An 18,328-nucleotide genomic window follows, 5' to 3' on the forward strand; every position below is an offset into this window, starting at 1 on the left:
CGAAGATGAATGTGCCCCATTCTCCTATGCCATAATTCGGACTCTGATTCAGTCGCTTTCGACAAAAGACACGATTCTTCAGTGGCCATTTCAATAGACCTCATATCCATGATATACGTATTCTTTACTCTCGGAGCCTTCATAACAATCCAGTCCTCTGGTATCTTAAAACCAGGATACAACACTATCGCCTCATTCTTCGTGAAATGCACGGTATAATCCTTATCACAGATCTGCAAAACACTCAGCAGATTGTGCTTCAGTTCTTCAACAAAGTTAACTTTCTCTAGCGTCATCTTCCCGTTAGTCACATCCCAATTCCTGTGATCTTTCCACCGCTCTCTCATGCGAAACTCACTCTTCCTCCTTGAACAGGTTTCAAGTCGTGTAACAATTTCTTGTTACCCGTCATGTGCCGGGAACAGCCGCTATCCACAACCCATTGATTGTTGGCAGCCTTGTTCAACTGTTCCTGCACGATTAAATCAGATGATTAAAATCTGGGGACCCAAGACCTCTTGGTCTTGGGTCGATACATCCCGTACCTTGGCTGTCCAAAGTTAGTATCATTATAATTTCTGTGAGTCCTAACAGGATACCATCTTGTGGATTGTCTATGAGGCCATTCATACCGTCTTGAATTAAATGAATTATTAGTTATGGTTTGGGTGTTACCAGTGAAAAACTGAGATCTATTTCTTTGAAAACCTGGATTAGTCCATTTTCTGAAATTCGATGGGTTTTCAGTTTTATCATTAAATTGATTACTGTTAGCTCTTTTCTCAGATTTTAAAGGCCTCACACCTCTGAATTTTTGCTTCAGAGGGCAACCATCAACAAGGTGTCCTAATTGATTACATCTGAAACAACTCATGTGTTCAACTTTCTTATCAAAAGTTGTCTTAGATGTTGAGGCAGTATTACTGCCCATTTGTCTCACATAAGGTGGGACATACGGGTTTAGTGGAGGCTTCTTTTCAGGTGTTTTATTTTTCTCTCCACTTTTTGGTAATACTTCCTCTTGTTTTGTGTCACACGACTCAGAAGACTTGTCCGAGTTAGATGAGACAGGACTCGGAGCAGAAATTTTAACACTTGCAACAGGCTTACTAACTTCTGGTTTTTTAGCAGTAACTGGAACTGGAACTGTCTGACCATAGTCAACATCGACAGATTTCTGATAACTAGGGTTAAAAGTGTAATTATGATTGAAAGGTGGTGGAACTTCATGATAACCAATTCCTCCCCTTTTTGGAGAACCTTGATCACAAACAAGGTGATCAAGTATAGCGGAGGAATTTCTGAATTGTTCCAGTTTCCTGTTAAGTTCCACCACTTTTACCTGGTGATCAGCTATCTGTTTTTCTCTTTCAGCTATTAGTTTGGTTTTTTCTTCTAGAACCTCATAGCTAAGATCAATCATATTAATTTTTTCAGCAAGCTTTGCTTTAAGACTTTTAATATCTGTTTCAATAGCTTTAATTTTTACTTTGTAACTATTTTCTCTAGCTTTAGTGAAGTGATGATCTTCTTTTAAAGTTTTATATTGCGCATCCAAACTAACAAACTGATCAGTTAGAGTTGTCAGTTGTTCAGACAGAAGTTCACACTTAGTACAAGGGAGTTCGGTACTTACCTCGGAGAGCTGGTCTGCTACATCTGCCATGTACGCTTCATTTTCGCCAGTTCCCTTCTCACTATCTGCATTTTCGATGTTTGCCAAGTTGGCCTGTTCAAATACTTCTTCAACATGCAGATTCCAGTTGTACTCTTCATTCTGTCTGGAAATCATGGCTCTATAGTCATTACCACTCCCACTTTGCTGTGTAGATCTATTCTGACTGCGTTCTACACGTTCATTCTTGCATTCTTTTGCAAAGTGGCCATTCTGCTGACAGTTGTAGCAGCGAACCTTCGACTTATCAAACCCTGGCCTCTCTCCGACAAACTTCCTGCCAGTCTTCTTCATGAACCTCTTTACCCTTCTCACTATCATGGCCATCTGCCACTACAGATCCATCTCCTCCAGATCATCAGCATCGATCTGGTCATAATCTTCATCCAAAAATGCAGGATCAACGATCTTACCCTGAATGTAGTTCTCATACGAAGCAATAAAAGATGCATAGAGAGCAAACTGCTGTTCAGCAGATTTGACACTCATGGGCATCTTCGAGTAGTTGTTGTTTGAAACACTTAGGGAATAACTACTCTTGGTCGCTTGAGGTTGAGAAGTATTTGACCCTCCAGCTACATAGCACACATCACCGTTCATATTGAGAGATACATGTCCCTCATGTGTTGAGCTCGCGCCTGACTCTCCCTTAGAGTAATAAGCAGATGATTCCGCTTTCGAACTTGATCCAGAGTTAACCTTTGCCCCATACATACCCGGATCTTGAACCTGATCGGTAGGTGTCTCTTTTCGTACCATGTTCAGTTCAAACGTTCTCAGCTTGTTAACTGCTGTCTCAAGGTCATAGTCAGCAAAGTCTTTATCTTCTCTCATCAACACAGTATACATCTCCCATTTTGGTGGGAGAGCATCAAGAAGCTTCTCAACAATCTCATCTTCTTTGTATGCAATTGAAATAGTTGCTGAGTTCAGTCATCAGATGATAATATCTGGTGATGATATCATCAAGTGATTCGTTTTTTAGATACTTGAAGACCGAGAATTGGGTTTTTAGAAGTTTAATCTTCGAAGCACGAATTCCCACATTGCCCTCAAAACGGTTTTCAAGAGCTTCCCAAAGCTCTCTAGCAGTCTTATACTTTTGGAAGGTGTGAAGTATCTCTTGTGGAAGAGCCATTGTAATTGCTGCATGAGCTTTACTTTCTGCCTCATACATCTTCTTCTCTTCATCTTCCATCTCTTTGTACTTCTTGATCTGATCACGACCTTCATACTCAGTAGTAGGTGGAATGTAACCATCTTGTATACACACCCACATCTTGGCATCTTGATACTTGACATATTGTTCAAAACGATCTTTCCACGCTACATAATCCGTTTTCTTAAGCATCTTGGGTGCCTTTGTAGCTGAACCTGCTTCTACTTCCATCTTTACTAGTTCAGTAATGTTTATCGAAGACATCTTTCTCTAAACTCAAAGAAATCCAAAAATAAAAATTTTATTTTCAAACAGCACTGTTGGCGAAGTTGTGGATAACTTCGCTTAAAGCTTAACTTCGCGTGAATTTGTAACGTCGCTCACTTTCTTAAATTCGCTGGATTGGCGAACTTGAGAATAACTTCGCTTAAGTTGAGCGAACTTGGGAGGTAGGCGAAGTTGAGGGTAACTTCGCTTAACCTTATATCTTCGTCGAAACCCTACTTACAGTGACGGCAACTTCGCCTGATGAACACGAAGTTTCTGCAGATTAGATTTATGGGTTTTTCGAGGTTTGTGAAGGTGTTATGGGTTGTTTAAGCTTGTAGGAGATGAGTATGACACAAAAACTCAGAAAACTCGTCCCGCGAATAGTCGAACGGAACGATTTCTATACCCGCGTGATAATCTCGAACCACACAATCGAGCAAATGCTCTGATACCAATTGTAGGTTCCCAGCCGGATCTACACGAGATATCACGTACTACGCAGGTGCGGAATCCCTACGTAAGACGTTACGAGTATAGAAAACAATACGATTAACACACGATAATCAAACACGTTGTATACCAACCTTAAACACGTGATACGAAGATCACTTGATTACAGACTCTCTCTGACTCGAATACACGAAAACTGTAAAACTTAATTAATTATTAATAAGCCGTAACAGATGGCTTATATAATCACGACAACTTCGCCTGGCATGTTCAGGCGAAGTGGTCACTAACTTCGCTTGTCTAACAAGTTCGCCCATATCAGCGAACTTGTTAGCAACTTCGCTTATACAAAACATAAAATATTACAAACGAAATTACAGACACTAGACATTGAACTACTGACATTATGCACCAATATTAACGAATGAGTTCATTCGTTAGTTCAAATTTTGAACGAATGACCTCGATTCGTGTGAAATTATTGGATATAATCCCTAGGTTAGACGAATGACGGTTCATTCTCCTATTTCCTATTTCATCGTCTTCTCTAAACAAAACTCTGCCAAAATTTCACCAGAATTCTTTGCTTGCACATTAGCCTTATTGATTGATATCTTTGGCTTCAGCAGGTGATGGTGATCTTAACCATATTATTTTCATGGAATTTCATCGGTGTTTTAAGTGTAAATTGTCTTAGTAAAGCGATGACTATTCATCGATAAATTGATTGTTACTAAAATGCTTAATTGAATCATCATCGGCCTAAAAAATCATTGGTTTACATACATGCATCTGATTTCCGAACATGTTTAGTCTGATTATTTGTTAAAATGTTTGGAATGTTTGGAATATCAGAAGTTTAATCGATGCATATCGTCGGATTTGAATTTGATTAGTCAAAATTGATTATGATTTGACTCCTGGGTTAGTCAACTAGTCTGATTCGTTATCTTTATAACGAATGTAACATGATTCGTTAATGGATTAACGAATAACTATCTGATTCGTTAATGTAACGAATGGATTGTTAAATTTCATAACGAATCAGATTTGATTCGTTAAATGATTCTAATGAATCTGAGTTATTCGTTAAACTTGATTCGTTATTTGTAACGAATAGGTTAATGATTAACGAATGTCTCTTTTAATGTATAACGAATGTCACATTCGTTTAAAGTTTTTAACGACTGTGATAGTCATTCGTTAATATGTTGATTATTTTGAAATATTTTATTTATATATTGTTTTCTACAGATATGGCACTGTCTTGGAACAAGAGCCACAACATATGTGCATTTGTAGAGCCGAACTTTGAAGATACTCCTATCTTTGGGAGTATGATTCGTTTTCTCATCCGCTCGAGAATCTACAAGGCCATCTCTACCCGAACAGTTGTATATCAGAAGATTATTAGGGAATTCTGGAATACTGCCAGCTTTAATGAAGCAGAAAATCAGATTGAAGCAGTTGTTCAGAATAAGCGGGTTGTGATAGATGTTGGAGTTATTCGAGACTCACTGGGTTTTCATGATACTATTGATGATAGGTGTGAGTTCGATCGACTGTTGATAAGAGGATTATTCGGCCGAGTAAAGTATAATGGAGATTTAGGTAAATCAATGTAGAACAAAGCGAACTTGTGTGAACAATACAAGTATCTGCTTCATGTTCTTATACATTTCCTGGGTGGTCGGAAAGGAGGTTTCGACGAGTGTAGGGTGATGTTACAATCTGCTTTCGTGGCCCTAGTGCTGAATAAACCATTCAATTTCTCTGAATTGGTTTACTATCATTTGAAGGAGAATATCACTAGCAGACACAAATTCTTAATGTATCCTCGTTTTCTGCAAATGATGATCAACGACTTGGTGCCAGACTTGAAGAAAGATCAAGCTGATGTTATGAAGCTTGAACACATGAACGAAGAAACTATGAGACGGTTGAGATCTTATAGAGGTCAGAGTTTGGAAGATCGACCAAGGTATAAACGTTTGATTGGTCATTTAGCAGATGTTGATTATGTCGCGCCATCTAATAATCGTTGGATTCATGACGATTCCGATTCGGAACGTGAAGATGGTGATGGTAATGACGGTGGAGATGATGGTGGTGATGGTGGTCCAGGACCACAAGCTGAGTTAAATTATGACCAGAAGCGTAAGCGTAAAGGTAAAGAACCAATGACAGAAGAAGGGGAGAAAGTCAAGAAACAAAGAGTTAGAAGGGGTTCGGGTATTAAGATACCAAGCCAGCCTTTTGTACTTTCTACTGCTGTTTCTACTCCTATTATTTCTTCTACTGTGCAAATGCCTACGTCTCCAATGCCTCCAACTCTTACTACTATGAGGCCTGATATTCAGTTTGGAGATATATTACACAATGTATTGGCACAGATGCCTACACCGCAGCCAACTACACCTGTTACTCCTGTTACACCTAAACCGTTGCCGAGACCTAAGCATTCCTTTATGACATTCAGTCGTCCTCAGGGTCCTATGCAACCAATACATCCTAATTTTTATCTTATGGCTCCTCACGCTCAATGGTTTCATATGATGAATCTGTTGCATTTACAACACACACAAATGCAAGCAGATCGAGCTGCAAATGAGCTAGCGCAACGAAACTTACTGAGACATCTTCTTACAGCTCAGCGTGATAATAAAGAATTCGAGCCCTTGTTACTGCTCAGGGGGAGAGGTTAGACAAACAAGAGGAGATTATTCTTCAACTGACATGTAAAGAAGATGAATTAAAGAAGTTGAAAAATAATGAAGATGACCAGGATGCTGTAGGGGGTGGGGTAGATCAGCAACCGGGAGGAAGTTCTACACCGTCGGCGGGTAATAAGACTGATGCTGGTGTTGGTGGTGGATCAGAAGCGAGTAATCTACAGATTGTTCCATATAAAGATTACACGAGAGCCAAGCCAATAGATGTTATTCCGGCTAATATGCTTCTGTTTATAGGAATGGATGGGATTGTTTACAGTATGGTGAATGCTGATGAGATCGAAGAAGGTGAATTTGTTGATCATTCGTTAACAAAAGAAAAAATTGCCTTACTTCTGGATCTAAATGATGATGAGATTGAGGAATTGGGTAAAAATGTGGAGGTGGAGATGGAAGATCGTACTGATACAGGTATTCCTCATGGGAATGTACCTGATTTTGAAGACATGGAAGTGGAAGATGTTACTGCTGAAGAATATCCAGAGTTTTACACAGATAATAACAATGATTCGGGTATTCCATTCTTTACAACTGAGCATTTCAAAGCAGCAGAATGTCGATTACAGGAGGATAAAGTTAAGTTAAAAGCTGCTAAATCGAGCTATGTGTCCAGTACAGAGAAGAAGAGGAGACGTGCTTTTGATGGTATGTTTGAGCATAACGTTGAAAAGATGAATAAGATGATCGAGACTTTCAGATATTATGACCGAGAAGATGTGAAAGTTGAGAAAGCTCGAGAATCTGCATACCAGATGAAGAAGTATAAGCCTGCTAAAGACGTTAAAGGTGATATGGTGGCATGGCAGTACGATTCAGATCTTAAGGTATATATCGTTAAGTGGGAGCATGGTATTTATTATTTCAAACGCCCACACGATATTTTATCTATGCCTCGGTGGTATCTACGAACCTTAGCTAATCATCCGTTTGTTAATAGTGGAGACGATAAATGGGCCAGCTGGTTGTATAGGCAGTTATTGCATGAAACCCGTTTTGGTTTCAAATTCTTCCAGCCTCAGGTGTCGACGCATAAATATATTGTTGAGATAGATACACACACGGGATGGAGGAAGTTAATCATAAAAGTGAAGCTGCCGAAGACTATGAAGAGGGTTCCGATGAAGATATTCCCTCAGAGTTTCTTCACCTCATTTAATTATTGGTATTATAATAATCGTACAGGTGAAGCGGTTATTGTTTATGGCCAGGGGTCACACACGAAGACGTTACGTGTAATTGATCCAATGTGGCTGGTCAATCTATCTGAGTCAGACAACGTCGCGTTGTTCACAAGTCAGATCAGATTTGCTAATGTAAAGGATTATGATCTTGCTATGCAGTTTCAAAGAGTGGTTCGTGTCTGCTACGCTTACAAGATTCATAGCTGCGTTGATTGGAAGACAAAGATGTTTCAACGCTAAAGTATGATAAAGAGCTAGAGATGAGGGGGAGTTTGTTGATACACATTTTGTATGTCTCAGTATTTATCAGGGCATTAATGTATTTAGTATAAAGTATAGGGGTCTTAATGTAAATATGGCTAAATGAGCCATTCGCTCTAATGTAATGTTACATTCGTTACCCTGTAACGAATGTAACACATTCGTCTAATTGTAAGCTCATTCATTAACCCATATTAACAAATGAGATAACGAATGAGGGCTATTCGTTATAGGTTAAAGTATTAACGAATGAGGAGTTCATTCGTATGATTAATGTAACGAATGACACATTCGTTAACTGTTAAGTTAACAAATGTGGTCATCCCCTATATATATGCTGTAACTTATTAAAGAAGTATAAGTTTTCAGTTCAGTGATCATTCTCTCTTGTTACTCTGTCAAATTGTCCTCTCCATAACGTATTCCAGCTTAATCGTATATCAATCAACATGTGTATCGTTGTTATCAAGATCTAGATCCGTATCAAGGTTCTTTCATAACTTAACCCCTATAATACTCTACTCTTTACTATGATAGAGCCTGTGTGATACACGGGTTGTTAAAAAATAAAATAAAAAATTTAAATTTAATAATACACATATTAACATATCTTATGGATTAATAATATATAAATAATTTACTAAAATACATAGATTAGTAAGAATAATTTGCATTTTAAAAGTAATAAAATGGAAGGTTGTGAATTTATATCAATTAAGAAAAAGAAAAGACTAACATCAATTAATCCTAGTTGAGTTGGTAAGCCATAAACACCTTAAAAGTAAGGTATTGAGTTCAATTCTCACCAACAACATATTTTTCATTTTATCATTCATGAAAGAAAAATTGTAAAATTGAAAACTTGTACACTTGGAGCCTATGTGGAGGATCTGATTGAATGACAAGTGGAATATTGTGTTGCTTTAATATATAGATAGATAGATTTTTGATTTTTATTCACTACCTTCAAGTTCAACACTCCCTAGCTTTACTCACTACCTTGAAGTCATTGTTGTAAACTATGAAGCGTAAAGTAGATGTTGTAACATAAGTTGTGTGTTATAAAAACTATTTTTATTGAAATTATAAAACCTTTAAGTACACAACATAAAAAATGCTAAAAATATAACTCTAAAAATGAGATATAATTATAATTTTTATTAAATCGCATGTTTAATAAAACAACAATATAATCCAAACCTCGTGACTTAAACCACCATTTCAATCAAAACATCCATGCATCTAATAGTTTCTCAAAATCCAAAAAATAAAATAACAAAGTCTCAAATTTTTAAAAAAGTGACAATAAAAAAAATAATTGTCTTTATTACTCAATAAATTATTATTATAACAATTTATTTTGAAATTTTAATGTTTAAAAATAATGTTCAAATTAACATGTGTAACTTATATAAATGGAAAATTGATGAGTTGGAAGCATATGTGGACATGCTAGTTGAATGCCATGTGGAAACCTTGTATTGCTTTAATAGTATAGTAAGATTTTACCATTAATGCTAATTAAATGAATCGGTAATGGTTTACATTTAATAAAATTATTGAATTAATGTATTGAAATGACTTAAAAGATAAGGACCATAAATAAAATTGCTTGAAAAAATTGTGAGGAGGGTTATGAGATTGACAAGTGGCAGTCTTTTATTAGAGTGGATAAATTAGTAATATAGAGCGAATGGGAGGAATGGTTTTCATTCATATTTCAATATGAAGTACAAAACCTCTATATATAGGCTCATTACATTAATCATCAAGAGAATGTAAGGCCCCCGACCCCGAGTGCCCTACTTTCACGCTGGTTGGATTTACTCATTCACAAAATTCAGAAAATCAGAGTTAATTAAAACATTTCGCAGAAATAAAATTCAACCATCTTTACATAACATGATCACTTTATCTTAAACATAAATAACGTAAGTCTTAAACATAAAACATAAATGACATGAGAGTCTTCTTCATAGCAATGCCAGTCTTCCTCTTATTGCCGTGTGTCCTCATCAAGCAACTTGTCCCATTCTACTTGCCTGCATGCATACTAAAAGTCAGCTAAGCTAAGTGAGTTCTAGCTAATTAACATACATTACACTCACTTACTTACTAATACGTGTCCGAAGATATGTATTAATACTTACCTGTTCATCTATTACTTAACATACATACATACATTCGTACTTCCTACTTACCACATACCTCATATATTAAAAGGATCCGGTCCCTACATACCTTTGATATTATTATAAGGGTCCAGTCCCTACATACCTCAGAATTAATAAGGATCCGGCGTCCTACATACCTTGGATATTATAAGGGTCCAGTCCCTAAAAACCTCGGTTATTATTAGGGCCCGGTGCCCTCTAACATATCATAAAATTCTACTTCGTTACATTTCCTTTCTACTTCCTTCAATCATAACTAATATAACAACTACGTGCATACTAGTTAATCAGTCCATAACATTCACATTCATACACAAACATATATCTAATATACACTTACCATTTAAGGTAAGTGTATTAAACTAACACATCGTAGTATGCACACAGCCCCGAAAACATAACACATATAAAGGGGCTAGAACTCACCTGGATTATGTTATGTTCATCGTTAATAGTAATTCCCTTCCTGAGTTGTGCGCGGCTAACTGTTTAATAATGTACACGTATTAATCCTCTATAATCTCTTGCCATTCATTTCTTAAGTTAACGGGGTTAACTTTTAAGTTAACCGACCATGTTAATTTGATACACTTAACCTTATTTATTATTATTATGCATATACATTTACTATACTCCATTATTCTTGATTCACGTTCTTTTTATTATATTTGAGAGAGCCTGATAAGGATCTAGATCTAAGATGACATCGTGTTGTTAGTTGATCATGTTTACGATTAGGTCGATTACGATTATGTGTGTGTACTGTGTGTGTTGAGAGGATATTACGGCAGAGTAACGACACGAAAGGATAAAAATTAACAGACTGAAATTACTTTAGAAATAATCTTACAGGTATATATAGAAGATGATCACATTCGTAAAGTTATCCTTAACGAATGTGTCATTCGTTACATTAACCTAACGAATGAACACACTCATTCGTTAATACATTAAACTAGACGAATAGCCCTACATTCGTTATCTCATTCGTTAAACTTGGTTAACGAATGAGCTTACATTAATATGAATGTGATACATTCGTTACGGGTTAACGAATGTAACTTACTAAAGAGCGAATGGCATATTTACACAATAGCGCTTACATTATAATAATAAAAAAATAAAGACCGAGATGTCCAAAACATGTATCAACAAACTCCCCCTCGTCTCGAGCTCTTTATACCTTACTGCTAGAACATCTTCGTCTTCCAGTCGGTGCAGCTATGAATCTTGAACACATAACATACTCGAACAACGCGCTGAAACTGCATTGCAAGATCATAGTCACTTACGTTAGCAAATTGGATCTAATTCTGAAATAACGCGCCGTTATCATACTCCGATAAGTTAACGAGCCACATCAGATCGATCACACGAATAATGCTCGTGTTTGATCCGCTGCCCAATACTATAACCGCTTCACCCGTTCGATTATCGTAATACCACCTGTTGAACGTGGTGAACAGACTCTGAGGGAATGTCTTCATCGATGCCCTCTTCATATTCTTCGGTGGCTTTACCTGTAAAATCATCTTTCTCCAGCCAGTGCGCGGATCAATTTCATCAATATACTTTTGTGTTGGCACTTGTGGCTTGAAGAACTTGAAGCCATAACGGGTTTCATGAAGCAGATGAGTATAGAACCACTCAGCCCATTGATCTTCACCTCGATTCACAAACGATCTGTTGGCTAGTGTTTTAACATCCCATCTCGGCATAGATAGTATATCGTGTGGGCGCTTGAAATAATAAATACAATGTTCCCACTTCACGATATATACATTAAGCTCAGAATCATACTGCCAAGCTACTAAATCACCACTCACATCCTTAGCAGTCTTGAACTTCTTCATCTGGTATGCAGATGCTTGAGCCTTCTCCAATTTGACTTCCTCCTGTTCATGATATCAAAAGGTCTCGATCATCTTATTCATTCTCTTCACATCATACTCAAACATACCATCTAAACCACGCTTGCGTTTCCTCTCTTTAGCAGATAGGTGACTTGTCTTTGCAGCTTTATTCCACTTCTCGATCTCCTCACGAAGACGTTGTTCTGCTGCGTCAAAGTGTTCTGTTGTGAAGAATGGAATACCTGAATCGTTGTTGTTGCCAGTGTAGAATTCAGGATACTCCTCAGCAGTAACATCTTCCACCTCTACTTCCTCATACTCAAGCACATTCCCACACGGAATGCTTGGATTAACACTTTCCTCAAACTCAATATCGACCTCCACAGTCTTACCAAGTTCCTCAACCTCCTGTTCATTTAAATCCAGAAGCAGGGCAATTTGTTCTTTAGTCAACGAGTGATCAACAAACTCACCCTCTTCAATCTCATCAGCATTAACTATACTCCTCACAATACCATCCATACCCACAAAAATGATTCTATTCTCTGAAATCACATCGATCGGTTTAGCATGAGAATAATCCTTGTATTGTACAGTCTGCATATTATTCCCCTCTGAACCACCACCAGTACTCGTATCAGCCTGATTACCTGCCGACGGTGCAGAACTACCGCTCGGTTGCTGATCAACACCACCTTCTCCATCCTGATCATCTTCATCACTCCTCAATTTCTTCAACTCGTCATCTTTGCACGTGAGCTGAAGGATGATCTCATCTTCTTTGTCAAGTCTCTCCTCCTGAGCAGCAACAAGGGCTCTCAGTTCCCTGTTTTCCTGTTGAACGAACTGAATATGCCTAAACATATTCCTATGTGCTAAATCACGAGCTGCTCTGTCTGCTTGCATCTATGTCTATTGAAGATGCAACAGATTCATCATGTGAAACCATTGAGCCTGAGGAGACATACCATAAAAGTTTGGATGAATCGACTGCATTGGACTCTGAGGACGATTAAACGCCATGAACGAATACTCAGGTCGTTGCACCATAGAAGGAGTAACTGGAGTTGTTGGCTGTGGAGTAGGCATACGTGCTAATACAGTCTAAAGCACATCACCAAACAATGGATCCGGTCTAGAAGTAGTCATCAATGTTATAGACGAAGGTACCGAAGAAACTGGAATCTGAACAGGAGTCGAAGATCGAGTAATCACAGGAGATCTCGGAATAGTCTGAGGCATAGGGGAAGTTGGAATAGGAGCTGAAATAGATACGGGTGGAGACGATCTTTTGAACGGTTGACTCGGTAATAAAAATCAATAAAAATCTGTTACGACTGAGCAATAAAAATCACCCACGATACTAGCAAGATTCACTGGACCGAACAAATCCATATGAAGTCGTTCTAGTGGTGTGACAATCGAGTTAATCGATTTGCACGGGTGTGACTTCTTCTTCTGTTTCCCCTTCTTGCATGCAATGCAATGATCATTAATCTTGAAGTTCTTAAGAGACACATCGTCCACCTAATAATTAGAAATGAGAAAATTCATCTTACGCATGTGAATGTGCCCCATGCGTTGATGCCATAGAATCGAGTCTTTCTCCATAGCCTTGGAGACAAAGCACGTTTCAGAGGGAGAAATTTTTACATTAACACTCAAGTCAAGGACATAAATATCATTTGATCGAGGTGATCGCATGACAACCATTTCTTCAGGAATTGTGTATCTCGGTTGAAGAATAACACACTCCTTGTCTGTGAAAATCGTGGTGTAGTGCTTATCACAAATCTGTGATACACTTAACAAATTGTGATCCACTTTTTCACAATAATTAACCTTTTCAAACGTAACCATCCCATTTGAAACCTCTTCTTCCTTAGTAATCATCCCACCGTTGTTACCAACAAATGCCACATAACCTCCCTGAATATCTCTAACATTGTTAAGAAGATCAAGGTTACCGGTAATATGCCGAGAACATCCACTGTCCAATATCCATTTGTGACTTAATACAGACCTGGATGAACTTTGTACAACAAAGTAAAATGATTAGTTCAAAAAGGCAGCCCAAGCCTCAGTCTTGGGCTCTCCTTTGAGATTTCGGAGATAAATTTAAATTAACACTTGCATCCAGTACTTGAGAATAGGTAATGGGTTTCTTGGTTATCTTCTTTAAGTAGCCGTCACGTATTATTCCCAAATCAGTGTTCTTACAAATCGATTGAGCACGGTCAACGAATTTGTTTAATACATTAGATGTTTCAACCCGAACCACATTCCTCGGGTTGACATCTGAATACATTATAAAACATTCATCAACTTGATTTTCTTTCAAGTTACGAGTTATTTCAGTCGTTTGGGTTGATGATGGCTAGATATTGTCAGCCTTTGCTTTGCAATTTTTCGAGACATGACCGGGTTCACCACATTTAAAACAGAAACAAGTGTCTAAAGATTTTTGTGGTTAAGTACAAGTCTTGTTTGTATGCAAAGGTTGAGGAATATCAACCTTGGGTTTTTCAAAAGTTACTGTCTTTGACACTTCATGTTTTAAACCCTTTTTAGTTTTATAAAATTCAAGATTTGTGGAATTCGATGAATTCTCAAAACCTGATGATTTTACAAACTTAATAGGTTTAAAAACATTTGTAATGGGTTTCACTTGAACATTATTTGATTTTGATTGATAAAATTGCCGTTTAAGTTCAGTAACCTTTGAAGTATCATCCTGAAAGACACTTTCAATCATTTCGGGTTTTAGAAGATTCAAAGGAACTTCCTTATCCGAAAAGACTTCAGATAACCCTTTTAATTTAAAAACCTTCCCATTGGAAGATTCAGGTTGAGGATTGATAAACTTCATCAAATCCTCATCAGACACAGAAGGCTTGTCTGACTTCTTTACTTTAGGAAATACCTTAGGAGTTTCAATGAGTCACCCAAAGGTTTTAAACCATATACTGCTTGTTCAAACTCATCGGGCTCACACAGAATGTGATTTTCACATCAGGCTCAGTCAACTCTTCAATAGAACCGTCCAATTCATTTTTGGTAAAAACTAATTTACTCTTAATATGAATCAGTTCTTGAGCTGTTTTGGTTTTATCAACATTTTCAGATTCAACAGTAGGCATTTCTGGACTTATGAATTGCTTTACATCAGGAATGCTACTATAATCCCCTTTGAAAGGAGGGGGAATCTCAACATACCCTAAACCGGCTTTCCCATTTTTCTTGTGAGTATTGTTGACTTCAATAATCTCATTTAAATGAAACGATGAATCTCGAAATTCTCCAAGTTTGTTTTTCAGTTCCAAAACTTCATTTTCTAAGTTGGAAATGCAGGTTCGGAGTCTAAGAATATCCTTGAAATGTTGTTCAACAACTACAATCTTACAATTAATTTCAGCTTTTAGATTATGATTGCTTTCTGACAGATTTTTAATTTTCAGTGTCGATTGATCCAATAATTTGGATTTCTATCGATAGCATCCATTGATCACGAAATGTTCTTTTGTGAGAGTAGTGTTCTGTTGTAAAACTGAATCAAGTTTGACCTTGAGCTCAACACATTCAGCACACTTAGTCACAACAGGTGAAGTTACTGTTTCTTTTGTTTCAGATACATTACTTGAAGGTTTAAGACATACCTCTTCAATCTTTGCCATACAAGCAAAAGATTTGGTTTGCTCAGGTGAACTATGATCTGAATCAGTTTCTGAATCTGATGTGTCACTTTCTTCAGTCAAATTATCTCCACTTGCATCCTCAAACTTTTCAACGGTTTCAACCATAGCAAGATTAGCTTGGTTGATCAGCAGTCGTTGAGACCAATCCAACCCTTTAGTTGCAGGAAGTGCTTTTGGTCCAGTCTTCTTATTATAATCTTCTTCAGAAGATTTCTTCTTGTTTGTTCCTGAGAACTTTTTCCCAAAGTTCTTTCAGTATTTCGAGGACCCATGAATTCCTTCTTTAGCTTATCACATTCTTTGGCAAAATGGCCAAATTTCCCACAATTATAACACTTAACCTTCAGCTTGTCAAACCCAACTCTCTTGTTCAGAGTCGACAGATCTTTTCCCATTCTTTGCATAAACCTTTTCACCTTCCTAACAATCATCGCCATGTTCCACTTGAGATCCATCAAATCAAGATCATCGGGATCGATCTGGTCATAGTCTTCATCGGTCAAGTCACTAGTAGCAATCTTGCTTCCAACCAGTTGTTCATATGAGGTCCTGAACGCACAAACAAAAGCAAATTGCTGTTCAGCCTCTTTCAGATTAACATTAGGAACATAACTTGATAAACCAGCACTTGATCCTGAATTGGCACATACAAAAGCAAATTGCTGTTCAGCCTCTTTCAGATTAACATTAGGAACATAACTTGTTGATCATTTTTGAAATAACCATTCTCCTTTAATACTAGTAAGAAAGTGGAATACGAAGGTGGTAATGCATTCTTCAAGGTGTCAATCTTATCAGACTCAGTCGGTTCAAGATTCAAAGTAGTCATTTTCACAACCAGATGACAAAACCGACTTATCATCTCTTCCACCGTCTCATTTTTCAGCAAAGTAAAACTTCAAAACTGAAATTTCACTAGAGTCTTCTTACTCTCAAGCGTGTTTCCCAAGCTTCTAGTTTTCAACGTTGCAAATAGAGACGAACAAGTCTTGATAGTGCTATACTGGTGAAAGATTTGCTTGGGCAATTCTATCGTGAGAGTAGAGTAGGCTTTGGTCTCACTTTCATAATCTTTAATTTCCTGAGCTTCGTAATGCATATGATCCTTCGGAGTCCAATCAAGTGTATCACTATCTACAAGAGTGCCGTGTAGACATCCTCAAGAAACCGAACACTGCTTGGATGTACCGAACCCAAATGAGCACAAAACCTCGGTTCCCACCAAGCAAACTCTGACATCTTTAAGAGTTTTGGACACTTATTATGAGTACCAATTTCATTGTACATTGACAGCATCTGTTGCATTAATGCATTCTGGGATGCTAACGCGTAATACGAGGCATTCTGAGAAGCCATGTTATCACAAGTTTTAATAGTCAAGGGACTAAACTTGTCAAAATGTGAAACTTAAAAAAATTGAAAGTCTACTGTTCAAGAATGAACAATACTTTTCACACGAATGAGAAAATAGTAACGAATGTGATTAAAATTGTAACGAATGTTGAGATAGGAATAAGATAACGAATGTGAAATGAACAGCGAATGGAAGTCTTAGCGAATGAGAATGTGGTCAACGAATGGTGAAGTGAATTTGAAAATTGAACGAATCAGTTGTAACGAATGTGAAACTAACGAATGATCAGTTGGAAATTAACGAATGAGTGGTTAAGAACGAATGTGAAGGCGAATATTGTTTTAATGAATGATCAGTTGGAAATTAACGAATCAATCTTCAAACCAGTTAACGAATCAGCCTTCATATCTTCAAACATTCAAATCTAGGCCCACACTAGTCCGTAATCAACAAAACCAATATCAAACAGCTCGGAATTCGAATCCGAACCTCAATAGGCTAGTCCGTAATCATAAACAACCACCTATACACTCAATTAACCAATTCATCAAACAATCACTAACCGCCATTAACATTCAAATCAAACTCTATCTATTCACTTAGATTATTTATCCAATCCAACTCAAACCAAACTCAAACTTCCATTATCAGTTTCAACTAACTTATGAACACACCTAATTTTAGTTGTCTCAGTTCAATTACTGTTACGATGAGACTCTGTTTCACCGGAACTTAACTAAACACCAATTCTTATCAATTCATAACTAATTCTGTTAAATCATTGATAGAATCATACGAGTAAACACTGAAACAACACGATGATCAAATAAAATGGCCCTGATACCACTTGAGAGAGCCTGATAAGGATCTAGATCTAGGATGACATCGTGTTGTTAGTTGATCAGGTATACGATTAGGTCGATTACGATTATGTCTGTGTATTGTGTGTTTTGAGAGGATATTTCGGCAGAGTAACGACATGAAAGGATAAAATTAACAGACTGAAATTACTTTAGAAATAATCTTACAGGTATATATAGGAGATGACCACATTCGTTAAGTTATCCTTAACGAATGTGTCATTCATTACATTAACCTAACAAATGAACACACTCATTCGTTAATACATTAAACTAGATGAATAGCCCTACATTCGTTATCTCATTAATACATAAGAATGTGTCATTGGTTAACGAATGAGCTTACATTAATACGAATGTGATACATTCGTTATGGGTTAACGAATGTAACTTACAAAAGAGCGAATGGCATATTTACACAAATAGCCCTTACATTATAATAATAAAACAATAAAGACCGAGACGTCCAAAACATGTATCAACAATATTATATTTATTTATATATTTTATAAGTCACTTTTCGCTCGTACCAAGCTTTATGCTTAAGTGTTATCGAGCGGGTCCCAAAGGTCATTGGTTTGACATAAGACGAGCTACGGGTTCTAAACGAGTCGGGTCTCGGGTTCGAGTCTCATTTGTTTCTTACCATCTTCTTTTATTACAT

The sequence above is a fragment of the Bidens hawaiensis genome, unplaced genomic scaffold (genome assembly GCF_021521415.1).
Source record: "Bidens hawaiensis isolate Kalapana, Puna unplaced genomic scaffold, B.hawaiensis_p1.1 tig00034173_1, whole genome shotgun sequence".
Classification (NCBI taxonomy): Eukaryota; Viridiplantae; Streptophyta; class Magnoliopsida; order Asterales; family Asteraceae; genus Bidens; species Bidens hawaiensis.